This window comes from Panthera leo, chromosome A1 (assembly GCF_018350215.1).
Source record: "Panthera leo isolate Ple1 chromosome A1, P.leo_Ple1_pat1.1, whole genome shotgun sequence".
NCBI classification, from domain to species: domain Eukaryota; kingdom Metazoa; phylum Chordata; class Mammalia; order Carnivora; family Felidae; genus Panthera; species Panthera leo.
In genome coordinates, this window is record NC_056679.1 from 99,746,865 (window position 1) to 99,753,055 (window position 6,191).

Below are 6,191 nucleotides of genomic sequence, written 5' to 3' on the forward strand. Positions count from 1 at the left end.
AAAAAAATCAGAATACATTTCATTGATTTGTCATTCACTTGGTTAAAAACATTTAATGATAGTTTTAACTTAAATCTTATAAATACCTTCATGTAACTTAAAGCTTTTGTGACTTTGATCTTCTCAAGTATGTATTTTTTTAAACCATGAAAGATATTATGAGTTTATTTTATTTCACTATCTTATCAAAACTTACCAATTCAGTTCAGTGAACATTTACCTATGACCTACTACGTGCCCAGTGCTGTGCTAAGTTCTAGACAGGGAGTGTACTCCATCTGTCTGCACTAAAAGGCCAGTTCATGGTTAGCATTTTTTTAGCAACAAAGAATGTTTTTAATTAATGTATGTACATTGTACTTCTAGACATAATGCTATGACAGTTAATAGATGACAGTATAGACAAGCATAATTTTTGTATGCACTGAGGAACCAGAAACTTTCTCTTGCTTTATTGTGACATTTGTTTTATTGTTTTGGTCTGGAATCAAATCCACAACACCTCCAAGGTATACATATACTGTTGTGTGTCCCATAAGGCCCTTAGGCTCTTTCTTCTTTCTTCTTCTCCTTCTCCTCCTCCCCCCTCTCCTGCTACTCTGACTGAATAATTATAAATGTCATATTCTCCAGGTCACTGATTCTTTCTTCTGGATAATTAAATCTTCTTCTGCAAGTCTGTATGGAAGTTTTCAGTTACTATATTTTTTAGCTCTTAGATTTCTGGTTTTCTTTTTGGTGGTTTCTGGTTTTTGATCAAACTTGTTTTTTTTCATGCGTTGTTTTCCAAACTTCCTGTTGTTGTCTGTGTGTTCTTATAGTTTGCTAAACTTTCTTATGAGGATTATTCTGAGTTCCTTGACAGTTCACATAGACTCATTTCCTCGGGGAGAGTTATCAGAACTTTATTTCTGTTCATGGTGTCATATTTACTTGAGTTTTTGTTTTCCTTGTTTTACATTGATATCTGAACATTCGGGGAATAGGGCTCCTCTTCCAGGCTTTACAAGTTTGCCTTGGCCAAGATCAATTGTCATGAGTCGGCTCATTTGGGTGTCTGGGAATGAATGCTGATAATGTCCTGGACAGGCAGGTCAGCTATTGTGGTGAGGTGACAGAGCCCTGATGTTGGTGATGGAAGGGTGTGCCACTGGCTGAGAACAGTTGAACAAGACAGCTGGCTTGGTTCCATACCCAAGTGAAGCTGTAGGATGTTGCCGTAGTTGCCTGAACTTTCTGGTCAGGTGTACGAGAGGGTCAGGACTGGGTAATACATTGAATAAGAATGGAAATAAGAATTTGCTTCCCTGTCCTGACAAGTTAGCAGGACTGGACCCCTCAGTGCCTATAAGGCTCCTTGTTTGGGGTTGCAAATCTGTTGAGTGTGTACTGAATTACTTGGTCTGATGAGGTCATTGGTTTTGCACTGCAGATAGGGAAAGCTAGGGGCTGTGCTCTTTATTCAAGTGACACTGTAAGTAGAGCTATTAGATGGGTGACACAGCTTCTCATAGCCTGGTTAGATTTCCTGGTTGGGCAGGCTGAAGGCTGGATTCAATGATGGGTAGGGCTACAAACTGGTTTCCCTGAGTGTAGTAGGACCATCTCTAAAGTCACTGAAACTATTTGTTGTCTCAATCTACTCTGCACCCCAAATTCTCCAGCTAAATAGGCCTTTAGTGATAATGTTGGCATGCCAGGGTGGCTCAGTCAGTTGAGTGTCCAACTCTTGATTATGGCTCAGGGCAAGGTCTAACTGTTTATGGGTTTGAGCTGCACATCAGGATTCTTTCTCTCCCTCTCTCTGCCCCTCTCCCATCTCTCTTTCTCAAAATAAATAAACTTAAAAAAATTGGTGATAATGTTTAAAACACTAGAAGATATCGAATGATGTTTAATCTTTCTTGGGATTAAGTCTTATTTAAAATTTGAAAGTAAAGTCAAAGGTAGGGAAAAAGATCTGTTCCCTGTGCCCGTGTAGCTGTAGTATAACAACAGAAATTGCAGAGGAGTGTGTGATATTAAAGAGGCAAAAGCAGGCTATGTTGAAAGGGCAACACTTCCATTAGAAGTTACTCAGAAGGTATTGGTGGGCAAGTTATTAAGTATTATGTCCGTCCTCTTTGAGGAGAATATCGAGCCATATCCAGCTTGTGGCCCTTAATTTCATCAAAGCCCAAGGTGTAACATTTCCTGGCTACTGATAATCTAGTTGATGTCTACTTCCGTAAATCTGTTAATCATTGTTACCTATGTAGTTCCACAAGCTTCCTACTTCCTAAGTCCTCTAAAAGTTATTTATGGTATTTTACAATAAAGAAACATTTTCCTGATGACATCGTTTCCATTTTAGCTCTTCAAGTGAGTCTTTTCCTCTCTTAAGTGTTTCGTTACCAAGAAGACAAAATTTCTTTTTTTTTTTCTAACTATTGTATAACTTTAGAACAGTTAACCTTTTAAGGGTGAACAAATAGCCACAAATAACAGGATTCTCTGAGATTCATACCTTTTAAGTCGAGTTTTTCCCTCTCTCACTGTTGCCCTATCACATTGATCTTATTGCCAATTAATTGTTTGTCTCTTCCATTACAATCCTCTACTTTCTCTTGATCCTGGTATGGGCCAGAACTTTCAGGACAAGTTTACATAAAAGTTGTGATACTGACATTCCTGTCCTTTTATTTTTAATGCAAAGAATTTTAAAATTTTCTTTATGAGTAACTTTGGTCAGGATGAGGGAGATGGGCTTTCTGTTCATTAAGAGCTTGTTCATAAATAAGACTGAATTATATTAAATATTTTTTGCATCATTAAAAAGAGTATTCTAACTTTTAACTTTAATCCTAATATTTTTATTTGCCTATTACCTTTTAGTCATTCTTGTCTTTCTCAACTATAATATGAATGCCTCAGTGTAGTTTTTTAAAACTGCTGAATTCATTTTGAATGTGTATTTATAAAATGTGATCATTGTGTTGATTTTCTTTATTGACATACTATTTTTTTCTATACAACAGTTCTCTGGTTTTCACTTGCTTCCTTGTTTTACCTAGAATCCATGCTTCATCACTTCACAAAGATTTTGACCATACTCTTAACCTCTGTTGCTTTAACCTCTTTCTAACTCATTCAGCTTGCCAAATTCTAACCTCACTAGATTCTCCCATCCACTTTCTCTTAATTAAAACCAGTAGGACAAAGTCCCATTGCACAAAGTTGTTTGATAGACTGCTCTTACCATAAATTTATAATCTTCAAAGTCAACTGAACTCAAAGGGACTGTGCCTATCAATCATACAAAATAGTACTAGTCAACTCGTACTCCTATACTGTGCCATGTTTGTTTGAAACTTTGTGTGTGTGTAAAAGAAAACTGTACCAGACACTTGTTAATATTCAGGACTATTGCAATAGGAGTGAGAAATTGAACTCAACTCTGCTGAAACACAAAGAAGAGAGATTTTAAGTGTCAGGGTGAGCTAATGGAAAAGTACTGGAGAACAGTGGAAGGAAATTAGTCATCTATATTTCCTTTTTAAAAATAGAGATTTATATATTTATTGATATACATATTTATATACATTTATATACACACACACACACACAGACACCCCCTGTTGGTTTTGTTCCTGTGAAGAACCCTGTATAATCAGTAATGTTGGCTATGTTAACATATATGTATACATTCACATAAAGACCCACATACAGACATACATATATCTATCTAGTATGCTCAGTGCAGCCATTGACATGAATGAGTTTTACTGCCCACAGTTAAAACTAGGATGATGACCAAGTGAAAAGATCAACCTTTCAAGAAAATGCCATCAACAGTCTGATTGTCTCTAGGTTTCAAATTCAGGATTCAAGAGAGAAGGCAATGATGTCAATTGAACGCTTAAGTCTCTTTCTTCTCTGTGCAGGAAACAAATGGGGGAAGGATTCAATTTGCCTTCCAGGTTCTCTAGGAGAGCTTTCCCATTTGCCTGAAAAATGTGGAGCATTATGCTTTCATATTTGTTCTTTCTTGAGATTGCTTTGGTTTTCCAAAGTCCTAGATGGTTATGTATAAATTTTAGGATTGTTCTATTTCTGTGAGAAATTATAGGAATTTTGATAGGGATTGTTTGGAATCTGTAGATTTCTTTGGATGGTATGGACATATCAACCATATTAATTTTTCTAACACATGACCACAAAATTTCTTTCCATTGATTTGTCTTATTCAATTTCATCAGTGTCTTACAACTTTCATTGTAGAGGTCTTTCACATCCTTGGTTAAATTTATTCTTATTTATTTCACTTTCTTGGTGATTCTGGCTCAAGTTTTATCCATTTTGCTTATCTTTTCAAAGAATCCGCTCTTAGTTTCACTTACCTTTTCTATTAGCATTTATTTCATATTTTTAAATTTGAGCATTGTTTATTCTTTTTACAATTCCTTGAAGTATAAAGTTAGGTTGTTGGTTTTTTTTTTTTTTCTTTTTTATTGATGTAAGCATTCATTATGATGAATTGCCCCAGTAGAACTGCTGTTGCTATAAGTTTTGATATGTTGTATTTCCCTTTCCACTCATTTCAATTATTTTGATTTCTCCTTTGACTCACTCTTTGGAACAGCAGGTGATTTCATCTCTACATATTTGTCATTCTTCTAGTTTCCTCTTGTCATTAATTTCTAGTTTCATACCACTGTAATCAGAAAAGATGCTTGATAAGGTTTCATTTTACTTAAAAATGTTAAGATTTGTTTTAGCACCTAACGTAAGATCTATACTGGAGAATGTTCTATGTGCATTTAAGAATGTACATATGTTGTTTTTGGAAGGAGTGTTATGTATATAGCTGTAAAATCTACCTGGTCTAATGTGTCCTTTTAAGGCCAATGTTTCCTAATTGATTTTCTATCTGGATGATCTATCCTTTGATGTAAGTGGAGTAGTAGAGCCCCTTCCTATTATTATATTGCTGTCCAATCTTCCTTTTAGGTCCATAAATATTTGCTTTTTATATTTCACTGCTCCTATGTTAGGCACAAAAAATACTTAAAACTGTATGGTGTATGCAGAGAGCCCCTAGGAGAGTCTGTTCCTCCTTACCATCAGGTACCAAGTATTTTTTGGCATGGAAATTTTATCCTTGGCGGTTGACCATTCACCTTTGGAAAAGGGAGATTAACTTCCACAATTTGCCTATGTTCCAAGTTCAGGCTTGAACATATTACAGAAGCAGAAGCAAAGACTAGGATCTCTGTCCCCAAAACCAAAGTCAAAGGACCTCATTGAATTAGCCCTCAGTGGCTTGTAACCAAATTTCTATGCATTAAAGGTTATTACTGGCCTCAAAGGAGGACTCCTAAAGTGGACAGTAGGAGACTGAGTTGGGGATTTAGACCCTAGAAAGCAGACTATGAGTCTGGTTTTCTCCTCAGTATATGAATGAACCTTCCAAGGTTTTTGGACTTGGACACCCTGACACAGACCCTGGGTTAATGGAGAGTGGCTGCACATGTGAGTGGAAACTCATGAAGTGAGGTGGATCATATTACCTGTTCAAGAACTTGACCAGGAGAGCATCTCCACAGCAATTAACCATTAGGCCTCTGCGACCGCTAAAGCTACTGTCTGTGGCAGTGAAGACTGAAATGTTGTAATGAAGAACGTACTGACCATATGTGAATCAAGAGCTTGCAGTTTACAGCTGTGTTTTTGATGTTTGGGGGTGGGGGGTAGGTGTTAAAGGATAAGCAGAGCATGGATATAAAAATTTTTATTTTATTAATGTTTACTCACTTTTTGAGAGAGAGAGCGAGCAGGGAAAGGGCAGAGAGACAAAGAATCTGAAGCAGGTTCCAGGCTACAAGCTGTCAATGCAGAGTCAGACACACTGCCCAAACACACGAATGCAAGATCATGACCTGAGCTGAAGTCAGATGCTCAACCGATTGAGCCATCCATGTACCCATGAAAAGATTTTTGAAAAGAAAATATATATACACCCCAAATCCATAAATAATGAAAAATTAAAATTTTATGGTCAGTTCTTCAGGGGTAAAAATGGCCAAGTATTTTCCACTGAGGGCATCTCAACACCATATTTTGTGGTATATAACTATCGGGACATCAGAGTCATTATTACTTTGTGGCATTTTTAATAACAATTTTGTACAATAGCCAAATTATGGAAAGAG